The following is a 10,345-nucleotide window of genomic DNA, read 5'->3' as shown; positions in this document are numbered from 1 at the left end:
CGGCGCAAATCCCCCAAAAAATGCCTACCCTTGGACTGTCTCTTAGATCACCTTCTTCGATCACTCAACCGACGCAATTATGGAAGAGACTTGGCAACGGTTGCCATTCTACAGTGCGTCTATTCAGGGATATCAAAGTTGGTCTAATAGTGAGTCCTTGTCTAGCATTGAGGTGGGTGCTCGGCACTCTAGCAATTTTTTGTGTGCCTATCATGACTACAATGGGAGAGGTGGTTTCCACGAGCCTCTCTCGTGCCCCTCTCATTGATTTAATGGTGGTGTCAAGGCGGATGGATATGTCAAATTTTGAAACAATGGACACCGACATCGAATCAATTAGAGGGGCATTAAGCCCACCCTTGAGGTGCTATTCCTTGACTCTCCTTTAGATCATGTTTTCTTATCACTCAGCTGGTGCAATTTTAGAAAAAGGTTTGGCAGTGGTTGCCAGCCCTCACCACATCTACTTGGTGATTTTAAAACTTGATCTAAAATGGGAGCCCTCATCTAGCACCTCCTTCCAGTGTTGCTCGAGTATTGCATAAATTTTGGCTATCAGCATGAATCCCTCAATGAATACCTACCCTTGGACTCTCTCTTAGATCACCTTCTTTTATCACTTGACCGACGCAATTATGGAAGAGACTTGGCAGTGGTTTCCATTCTACAGTGTGTCTATTCAGCGATTTCAAAGTTGATCTAATGGCGAGCCCTTGTCTAGTCATGAGGTGGGTGCTTGGTAGTCTAGCAATTTTTTGTGTGCTTATCATGGATACAATGGGAGAGATGGTTGTTGCGAGCGTCTCCCGTGCCCCTCTCATTGATTCAACACTGGTGTCAAGGCGGATGGATATGTCAAATTTTGAAATGGTGGACACCAACGTTGAATCAATTAGAGGTGCATGAAGCCCACCCTCAAGGTTCTATTCCTCGACTCTCCTTTAGATCATGTTTTCTTGTCACTCAACTGGCAAAATTTTGAAAAAAGGTTTGGCAATAGTTGCCAGCCCTCATCGCGTCTACTTGGTGGTTTTAAAACTTGATCTAAAAGGGGAGCCCTCGTCTAGCACCTCTGTCCAATGTTGCTTGGGTATTGTATAAATTTTTGCTATCGATGTGAATCCCCAATGAATTCCTACCCTTGGATTGTCTCTTAGATCACCTTCTTTGATCACTCGATCGACACAATTATGGAATAGACTTGGCAGTGGTTTCCATTCTACAATGTGTCTGTTTAGCAATTTTGAAGTTGATCTAATGGTGAGCCCTTGTCTAGCCAAAAAGAATCAGTGCCGGTGTTCAAGAAAGACATGTTATTTAGATTTCAAATATTGGCACCAGCATCATTTCTATTGGGAGGGTTGTGAAGCCATCCCAATTGCTATGTGAGGGCTCTCTCCCCAAATTTATTCTCTTTGCAACAACTTCTTTGGCACAAAATTTTTGGAATGGTTCGGTAGTGGTTGTCATTCGAATGGTGCCATTGTGATGGTTTCCTGGGCAGTGATCTGAAGGGTGAGCCATCATCTAGCAGATGGGCTGTGTATCGTGAATGACAAGGGAGCCTTTGTTATCAAAAGCTCCCCGTGGTGATTTGATCAGAAGAGCCATTGCTTGTGTGAGCAAGGATGAATGCAGCCTCAAATTCCAAATGAAATCAATGACATTGGATCTATATAAGAGAAGAATGAAGCAGCATCCCATTTTCTATGCACGGCTCCCTAAAGCTTCTCTTCTTTCTCACTCCATCGACAAAAATTTGGGAGTTGTTCAAGAGTGGTTGTCATTCCAATGTGTCATTGTGGTGATCTAGAGAGTGATGCTAAGGGCGGGAGCTTGTGTTTAGCATTTGGGATGTTTGTGCAAGTGAGCAGGGGAACTTCTCTTATTGAAACCTCTCCATGGCCTTTGAATATAGACCCAATGCCAATGATATCGATGGATATGAGCCTTGGATTCTAAATTTGTTCATAGCTAACATTGGTTTTTGTGAGAGACGGGTATGAAAGCACATCCCGATTGCTACGTGGGAGCTCCCTAAGGTCACCTCTATGCAACTTGATTGGCACAACATTGTGAATGGTTTGATAGCGGTTGTCATTCCAATGTGTCATCGGGATGTCTTGGAAAGTGGTATTTCAAGGGCACTTGGATAGCAGCTCGCATCTAGCACTTGGATTATGCATCACCGCAAGTGAATGGGGAGATCTCTCTATGAATAGTGGCATGGTGATTGCAAGAGAAAATTGACTTAGTCAGAGCATTGGCCTCAGGACATTGTGACGGCCTTGCAATTTCTCTTTAATTGCAACCTATGTTTACGCAGTAGTAGAGTTTGCATGTAAGATATGCCTTGTTCTTGATAGTTTCGAGAGATGATCTCTGGAACTTTTGGATTGGGCCCCGTCAAGGTGAAATTCATCCAGTTGATTGGATGAGCTCGATGTGCTTGTATCTATTCTGAGATGGTAATGATGGTCATTAACCTATGGTGGTGAGTATATCCTATTCGATAATCACAATGGCGAAACTAGTGCGAAGTACTTGTTGCTTTGTTTTGTTGAATACCCTATATGTAGGTGTTTGCACGGCTTGCAACACATTGCACATTTGGTGTTCGATTCTAAGATGCCCTTGTTGCTGAGTGTATGGAGTTGTATCTTTTAGCCAAGGGCTTTGTCTCTTGGCACGTTCTATCATTGCATTTTTATCATACCCAGATGGCAAGAAGGAAAGAGATGGTTGCATGGGTGGATTTCTCGACATCCCTAATTTCATCAAGGGTCCACTCTCCACCCTAAGTTTTGGCAGATTGGTAGAGTCTTGGGATTGAGAGGGGGCCAGCGAAAGGTTTGGTTGCTGCATAATTTATTCGCTAGTGCATTCTCGATGCATGCTCGCCTCTTCACTGTTTCATCCTACAGAAGTGCATGGCACTATTGTGACAAATTTTGTGGTCCAAGCCAGTAGAAGCATAGATTATTACCATTAATTTTTTTTTGGATGTGAAAAATCTTCATGCCCTGTCCTACCTGTGTGATCCAAATAGCTCTGACTCATGGGTTCTGTGGGAGGTACTCTTCTTCAGCTTCCCCCTAAAGAGAACATTCAGTGTTTGCATTGTGTGGACAAAAAGCCCAAGGCATTTCATCTCTCTTTAGATGCAAAATTCTGGGAGGGCTTGTCAAAGTATGACCATTTTTACAAGGTGCAACAAAAATCATGTAGGGGGCATATGACTGGGAAATAGATGTCTTTGAGTGTCCTTACTCGATCATGTGCGTGATGTACATCTTTGCATTCTGACTCTACTGTGAGCATTTGTGGTTTGAGCATTTTGGGGGAACAGGTTTCGTATGAGATGTTCTTCTCAGGCTCCTACAAACTAGAGTGCTCGTCTTTGCAATGCTCCAACAAGTGCAGGCCCAACGTGTCTTTCTAGGGGAAGAAATCGTACAAATGCTTTTTTCTGAGATGTGGGTGCTCGCAGGTGGTTCCCTCGCAGTGTAGTTCTTCGATATGTGCATGTGCATGAGATTGAAACTTGTCTAACAATGCTAGTGTGAGTGTTCACCTGTAGGAACTTTTCTATACCTGTGTTGGTGGATCACACGTCATGAGGAATGGTTAGCAAGGCTATGCTAGGAAAGGAGATATGTTAGCGAGGCTGTGCTGGGAAAGGAGATATTTTCCAAAGGTTAGACATGTCTATATATGTGGGCGGGCTCTCATCACCTATAAATGTGCATAGGGGGTGTTATACATGATGCCCTTTAGCGGCCTTATAATTGAGGTGGTCGCATGCACAATGATGCCCCTACCAATCGCATAACTAGCCATGTTTTCAACTTGCACGACCCTTCACCCTTCAGCATAGTGGTCTCTGTTGGCACTTCGAAAACTAGCTCTTCGTCATGGGAAAATGTTTGTTGCGATGAAGAAGGATTTTGTCTATGTGGGTGCACCTCAATAGGTGTGTAGGATGCATATGCCTTGGAAATGGATGTCCCTAAGTGGCTTTACAATTGAGGTGGCTTTACAGACTTGAGGCTTCTTTTCAAGTAGTGGCGATAGTGAGTTCGAGGGTAAAGGGTTTCGTATGGGATGTTCTTCCTAGGTGCCTGTGAACTGAGGCTCCTTGTTCAGCCCTCTCCAATCGACAATGGGACACTTTCCTCTTGTGTGAAATCTTTGAGTGTTGCGAGTCCTGCATGTGTTGTGAACGTCATTCTTGTTGCTTGTGCAGCAGATTATGTTTGGGTGCATGACAGAGCGAATGCACATTTTGGTTTCCCATTGCGGTGAGCATCCCTTGGCTGTAGTACATCTTGGGGGGTCCCCTCATTGTTAGAAGCTACCTAGTCAATCCTGCCAGTAGTCATATGCTTGTCTCAAAGATTAAGCCATGCATGTCTAAGTATGAACTATTTTAGACTTTGAAACTGTGGATGGTTCATTAAATCAGTTATAGTTTCTTTGATAATACTTTTCTACTCAGATAACTATAGTAATTCTAGAGCTAATACGTGCACCAAAACCTAACTCTTGGAAGGGATGCATTTATTAGATAAAAGGTCAACGCGAGCTCACCTGCTATTCCGATGATTCATGATAACTTGACGGATTGCACAGCCTTTGTGCTGGCGATGCTTCATTAAAATTTATGCCCTATCAACTTTCAATGGTAGGATAGAGGCCTACCATGGTGGTGATGAGTGATGGAGAATTAGGGTTTGATTCTAGAGAGTGAGCCTGAGAAATGACTACCACATCCAAGGAAGGCAGTAGGCACACGAATTACCCAATCCTGACACGGGGAGGTAGTGACAATAAATAACAATATTGGGCTCATCGAGTCTGGTAATTGGAATGAGTACAATCTAAATCCCTTAATGAGGATCCATTGGAGGGCAAGTTTGGTGCCAGCAGTCACGGTAATTCCAGTTCCAATAGCATATATTTAAGTTGTTGTAGTTAAAAAGCTCATAGTTGGACCTTGGGTCATCATGGTCAGTCTGCATTTTGGGTGTGCACTGGCCCTCATGTCCCTTCTTTCGGTGGTGTGTTCCTAGCCTTAATTGGCTGGGTCGTGGTTCCAGCACCGTTACTTTGAAAAAATTAGAGTGCTTAAAGAAAGCCTACGCTCTGAATACATTAGCATGGAATAACATGATAGGAGTCTGGTCCTATTCCGTTGGCCTTTGGGACTAGAGTAATGATTAATAGGGACTATCGGGGGCATTTGTATTTCATTGTCAGAGGTGAAATTCTTGGATTTATGGAAGACAAACCATTGTGAAAGCATTTTCCAAGGATGTTTTCATTAATCAAGAATGAAAGTTGGGGGCTCAAAGACAATCAGATACTGTCCTAGTCTCAACCATAAACGATGCTAAGCAGGGATTGGTGGATGTTGCTCTAAGGACTCTGCCAGCACCTTCTAAGAAATTAGAGTATTTGGGTTTCGGGGGGAGCCTGTGGCTTAATTTGACCCAACAAGAGGAAACTTACCAGGTTCAGACATAGTAAGGATTGATAGATTGAGAGCTCTTTCTTGATTCTATGGGTGGTGGTGGATGGCCATTCTTAGTAGGTGGAGTATTTTTTTGGTTAATTTCATTAATGAATGAGACCTTAGCCTGCTAACTAGCTATGTAGTGGTTCCCCTTCATAGCCAACTTCTTAGAGGGACTATGGCCTCCTAGGCCATGGAAGTTTGAGGCAATAATAGGTCTATGATGCCCTTAGTTGTTCTAGACCGCACGTGTGCTACACTGATGCAACCAATGAGTTTCTCTCCCTGGCCCAAAAGGTTTGGGAAATCTTTCCAAATTGCATCATGATGGGGATAGACCATTGCAATTATTGATCTTCAACAAGGATTTCCTAGTAAGCGTGAGTCATCAGCTCATGTTGACTACATCCTTGCCCTTTGTACACACCGCCTATCACTCCTACCAATTTAATGATTCGGTGAAGTGTTCAGATCACAGCGATGATAGTAGTTCCTATTGGTGATGTCACGAGAAGTTTATTGAAAATTATCATTTGGAGGAAGGAGAAGACGTAACAAGGTTACCGTAGGTGAACCTACGGTAGGATCATTGTCTGTTCAAGACCCTAAATCATGTAGGGGATGGAGCTGGCCTCCTCCCTGCCCCCAAAATCTTTGTGACATGTAGACACTTGGCCTTGCAGCGATGTGCTAGATGGCCAAGCTACGGGTCCAACACTATCAAGGTCGAGGGTCACATCGAATGCTGTGATCGAAAGTGTGGATTCCCTGCAAGGCAAAGAAGAGACTTGAATGTAATCTAGATTAGGATTAGTGCCTTCAAACAATGTCTATGTCAAAGATAGAGGTCTCTGCTCAGTTATAGTTTAGAGGGGGTCTGGGCCTTGTCCCCCATTGAGATTTCATGGTTTGATCATGTGCGCGGCACTGTGCGAGGGATCTATCATTTTGACGGTAGCAAGCCAGGATTGCCGCAACCCCCTGTTGCCTTACCCAAGTGTGTTGACTCATCACTTGGAGCATTTTTTGTTTAGGATGGTTGCACTCACATGATTTTCGAGGTAGGGGCCATGTCCCATTGATTGCTCAAGGTTTGAGATGTGTCAACACCCAACAAATGGGCGCATCGCGCACCTTCAAAATCCAAAGAATGAAGTGCGATCTAGCACCTTGCATGCTTGGGTTGTCGAAACACAAAAACATAACAAAATCATGACTCTCAATAATGGATATCTCGGCTCCTGCCATGATGAAGAATGTAGCAAAATGCGATACTTAGTGTGAATTGCAGAATCCAGTGAATCATCAAGTCTTTGAACGCAAGTTGCACCTAAGGCCTTAGCCAAGGGCACGTCTACTTTGGCATCGTAGTATGAAATTTCCCTCTCCAATGAGGAGTGTAGATGGACGTGCATGTCTACAAGTGGCATGGTCAGCTAAAATGAGCATGAGGTTCGTCGATCTGTCGCGATGAGTGGTGGCTCACAAAGGCTGACGTTGATTTGCACTGAACGAATGATTCCTCATGAGGAACTTTATTCTTGGTTTAGAAGCCCACTGTAGTGCGGGTATGCTGCATCTCTACCACATCTCCAAGTTAGGCATGAATACCCACTAAGTTTAAGCATATCAATAAGTGGAGGAAAAGAAACTTACCAGGATTCCCTTAGTAATGGTGACTAAATTGGGAAGAGGCTAGCATGAAAATTGACGGCCACACCTATCAAATTGTACTCTGTAGAAGCATCCTCAATGATAGATCAGGCCCAAGTCCCCTAGAAGGGGGCACCAGAAAGGGTGAGAGCCCCATCTGGCTCAGACCCTGTCGCACCACAAGGCACTGTCAGTGAATTTGGTTGTTTGGTAATGTAGCCCTAATCGGGTGCTAAATTCTATCCAAGGCTAAATACGAGCAAGAGACTGATAGTGAACAAGTACCGTAAGGGAAAGATGAAAAATACTTTGAAAAGAGAGTTAAAGAGTTCTTGAAATTTTTGGGAGGGAAGCTGATGGAGGCCGACGATGTGCCCTGGTTGGATGCGAAATGGTGTGAGCCAGTCTGTCGCTCGGTTCAAGGGACTTGCCAGTGCGGGCTGTCACGGCGGCACAAGCATGACCTTATGCTTGCAAAAATACTTCTATCATGGTAGTCGAGGAGCAAAGTGCACACCTTTATGGTGGGCTCTCGGGCACCTGTGTGCTCGTTGCGCTGGCTAGCGAGCTTTCCATTTGACCTGTCTTGAAACATAGACCAAGGAGTCTAACATGTTTATGAGTTGGCAGGTTGGGAAAACCCGTGAGGCACAAGGAAGCTAACTGGCGAGATCCCCTCTTGGGGGCTGCACCACCGACCAACCCTGATCTTCTGTGAAGGGTTTGAGTATGAGCACACCTATTGGGACCCAAAAGATGGTGAACTATGCCTAAGCAGGGTGAAGCTAGAGGAAACTTTGGTGGAGGACCACAGTGATACTGACATGCAAATCGTTCATCTAACTTGGGTATAGGGGTGAAAGACTAATTGAACCATCTAGTAGTTGGTTTCCTCCAAATTTTCCCTTAGGATAGCTGGAGCTCACATGTGAGTTTTATCAAGTAATGCAAATGATTAGAGGCATCTGGGGCATAACACCCTCGACCTATTCTCAAACATTAAATAGGTAAGTCAGTGCAGCTGCACTATTGAGCCATGCCATGAAATCACAAGCTCCGAGTGGGCCATTTTTGGTAAGAAAAACTGGCGATGCGAGATGAACCAAAAGCCAAGTTACGGTACCAAATTGTGTGCTAACCCAGATCCCACAAAAGGTGTTGGTTGATTAAGACAGTAGGACGGTGGTCATGGAAGTCAAAATCCACCAAGGAGTGTGTAACAACTCACCTCCCAAATTAAATAGCCTTGAAAATAGATGGTGCTAAAGCGTATAACCTATACTCGATCATTAGGGCAAGTGCTAGGCTCCAATGAGTAGGAGGACGTGGGGGTTGTTGTGAAACCTTGGGTGTGAGCCTAGGTGGACCGACCCCTAGTGCAGATCTTGGTGGTAGTAGAAAATATTCAAATGAGAACTTTGAAGATTGAAGTGGGGTAAGGTTCCATGTGAACATCACATGGACATGGGTTAGTCGATCCTAAGAGATGGGGAAACCCTATTTCAAGGACGCACTTTGTGCGATCATCGAAAGGGAATCAAGTTAATATTCTCGAACTGAGACATGGCGGTGGATAGCAACATTAGGAAATCTAGAGACGTTAGTGGGGGCCCTAAGAAGAGTTATATTTTCCTTTTAATAGCTTGCCCACCCTAAAATTGGTTCAATCGGGGATAGGGTCTAGTGGTTGGAAGAGCACTGCACGTCCTGTGGAGTCCAGTGCACCTTCAGTGGCCCTTTAAAATCTAGAGGATCGAGGACCATTCACACCCAGTCATACTCATAACCACATCAGCTCTCCAAGGTGAACAACCTCTAGTCAATAGAACAATGTAGTTAAGGGAAGTCGAAAAAATGGATTTGTAACTTTGGGAAAAGGATTGGCTCTGAGGGTTGGGCCCAAGGGTCTGTGCCCCAAACTCATGGGATGTTGGCAGCCTACCCGAGCTGCTCCTGCAGCGAGGGAGGGCTATCAAATGCCAATTAGGCGACAGACGCAGGATGCCCCCTTTGGAGGGCTTTCCCTAGGCATCAAAAAATAAACTTAGAACTAGTATGGACAAGGGGAATCTGACTGTTTAATTAAAACAAAGCATTGCGATGGTCCCTACAGATGCTGACGCAATGTAATTTCTGCCCAGTGCTCTAAATGTCAAAGTGAAGAAATTCAACCAAGCATGGGTAAATGACGAGAGTAACTATGACTCTCTTAAGGTAGCCAAATTCCTCGTCATCTAATTAGTGATGCACATGAATGGATTAATGAGATTCCCACTATCCCTATCTACTATCTAGTGAAACCACAGCCAAGGGAACAGGCTTGGCAGAATCAGTGAGGAAAGAAGACCCTATTGAGCTTGACTCTAGTCTAAATTTGTAAAATGACTTGAGAGGTGTAGAATAAGTGGGTGCCCAAGTCGCATCAGCAAGCTAACTCGATGAGTCACCTCACAAAGTTGACTCTTTAAGTGTGCTCACCAAGTCAGCTCACCAAGTTGACTCACCATCTCACCTCAATAAGTTGGCTTGCCGAGTTACCCCACCAAGTTGCCTCTTTAAGCTTGCTCACTGTGTCAGTTCATTAGGTCACCTCACCAAGTCAACTAATCAAGTAGGCCCACCAAGTCACCTCAAGGAGCTAACTCAATGACTCAACTCACTATGTTGATTCTTTGAGCTCGCTTGCTAAGTTGCCTCACCAAGTCAACTCGAGTATGTTACCAAGTTGAATCTTTAAGTTTTCTCGCCAGGTCGACTCGCCAAGTCAGTTCACCATGTCATCTCAATGAACCAACTTGCCAAGTCACCTCACCACGTTGCCTCTCTAATTCCACTCACCAAGTCACCCCACCAACTTGCCCCATTAGGCCCACTCACCACGTCAGTTCGCTAGGTTGGATCCCTATGTCAGCTCACCAAGCTAACAATTCAAGAACGCTCACCAAGTATGCCCCTAGGTCTTCTCCCCAAGTCAGCTCACAAGGTGGACTTGAAAATTTATCTTAATGAGTTGACTCTTCATGTTTTCTCGCTAGGTTGACTCCCCAATTCAGCTCGCCAAGTCAGTTCACCAAGTTCACTTGCCAGGTCACCTCCCCAGTTTGGCTCACCATGTAATCTAAATGAATTAACTCACCAAGTCACCTCACCAAGTTGGCTCTTTAATTTCACTCACCA

General features: G+C 44.6%; 1 non-coding gene and 2 pseudogenes across 1 annotated transcript; all 3 read left to right on the top strand.

The window, feature by feature from the left end:
* Window positions 1-4,355: 4,355 nt before the first annotated feature.
* Window positions 4,356-6,107, top strand: LOC149573819 (18S ribosomal RNA; annotated as a pseudogene).
* A 622-nt stretch (window positions 6,108-6,729) lies between these two features.
* LOC149573818 (5.8S ribosomal RNA) lies at window positions 6,730-6,883 on the top strand. Its single transcript, XR_016361258.1, has one exon. It is a non-coding gene; the product is annotated as a 5.8S ribosomal RNA (ribosomal RNA).
* A 242-nt stretch (window positions 6,884-7,125) lies between these two features.
* On the top strand, window positions 7,126-8,989 carry LOC149573817 (25S ribosomal RNA; annotated as a pseudogene).
* Window positions 8,990-10,345: the final 1,356 nt, after the last annotated feature.

The sequence above is a fragment of the Cupressus sempervirens genome, chromosome 2 (genome assembly GCF_028749045.1).
Source record: "Cupressus sempervirens isolate cs-2001-9-10 chromosome 2, ASM2874904v1, whole genome shotgun sequence".
Taxonomy (NCBI): Eukaryota; Viridiplantae; Streptophyta; class Pinopsida; order Cupressales; family Cupressaceae; genus Cupressus; species Cupressus sempervirens.
The sequence above is the reverse complement of the archived record's forward strand: the minus strand, read 5'-3'. Positions and strand labels throughout refer to the sequence as shown.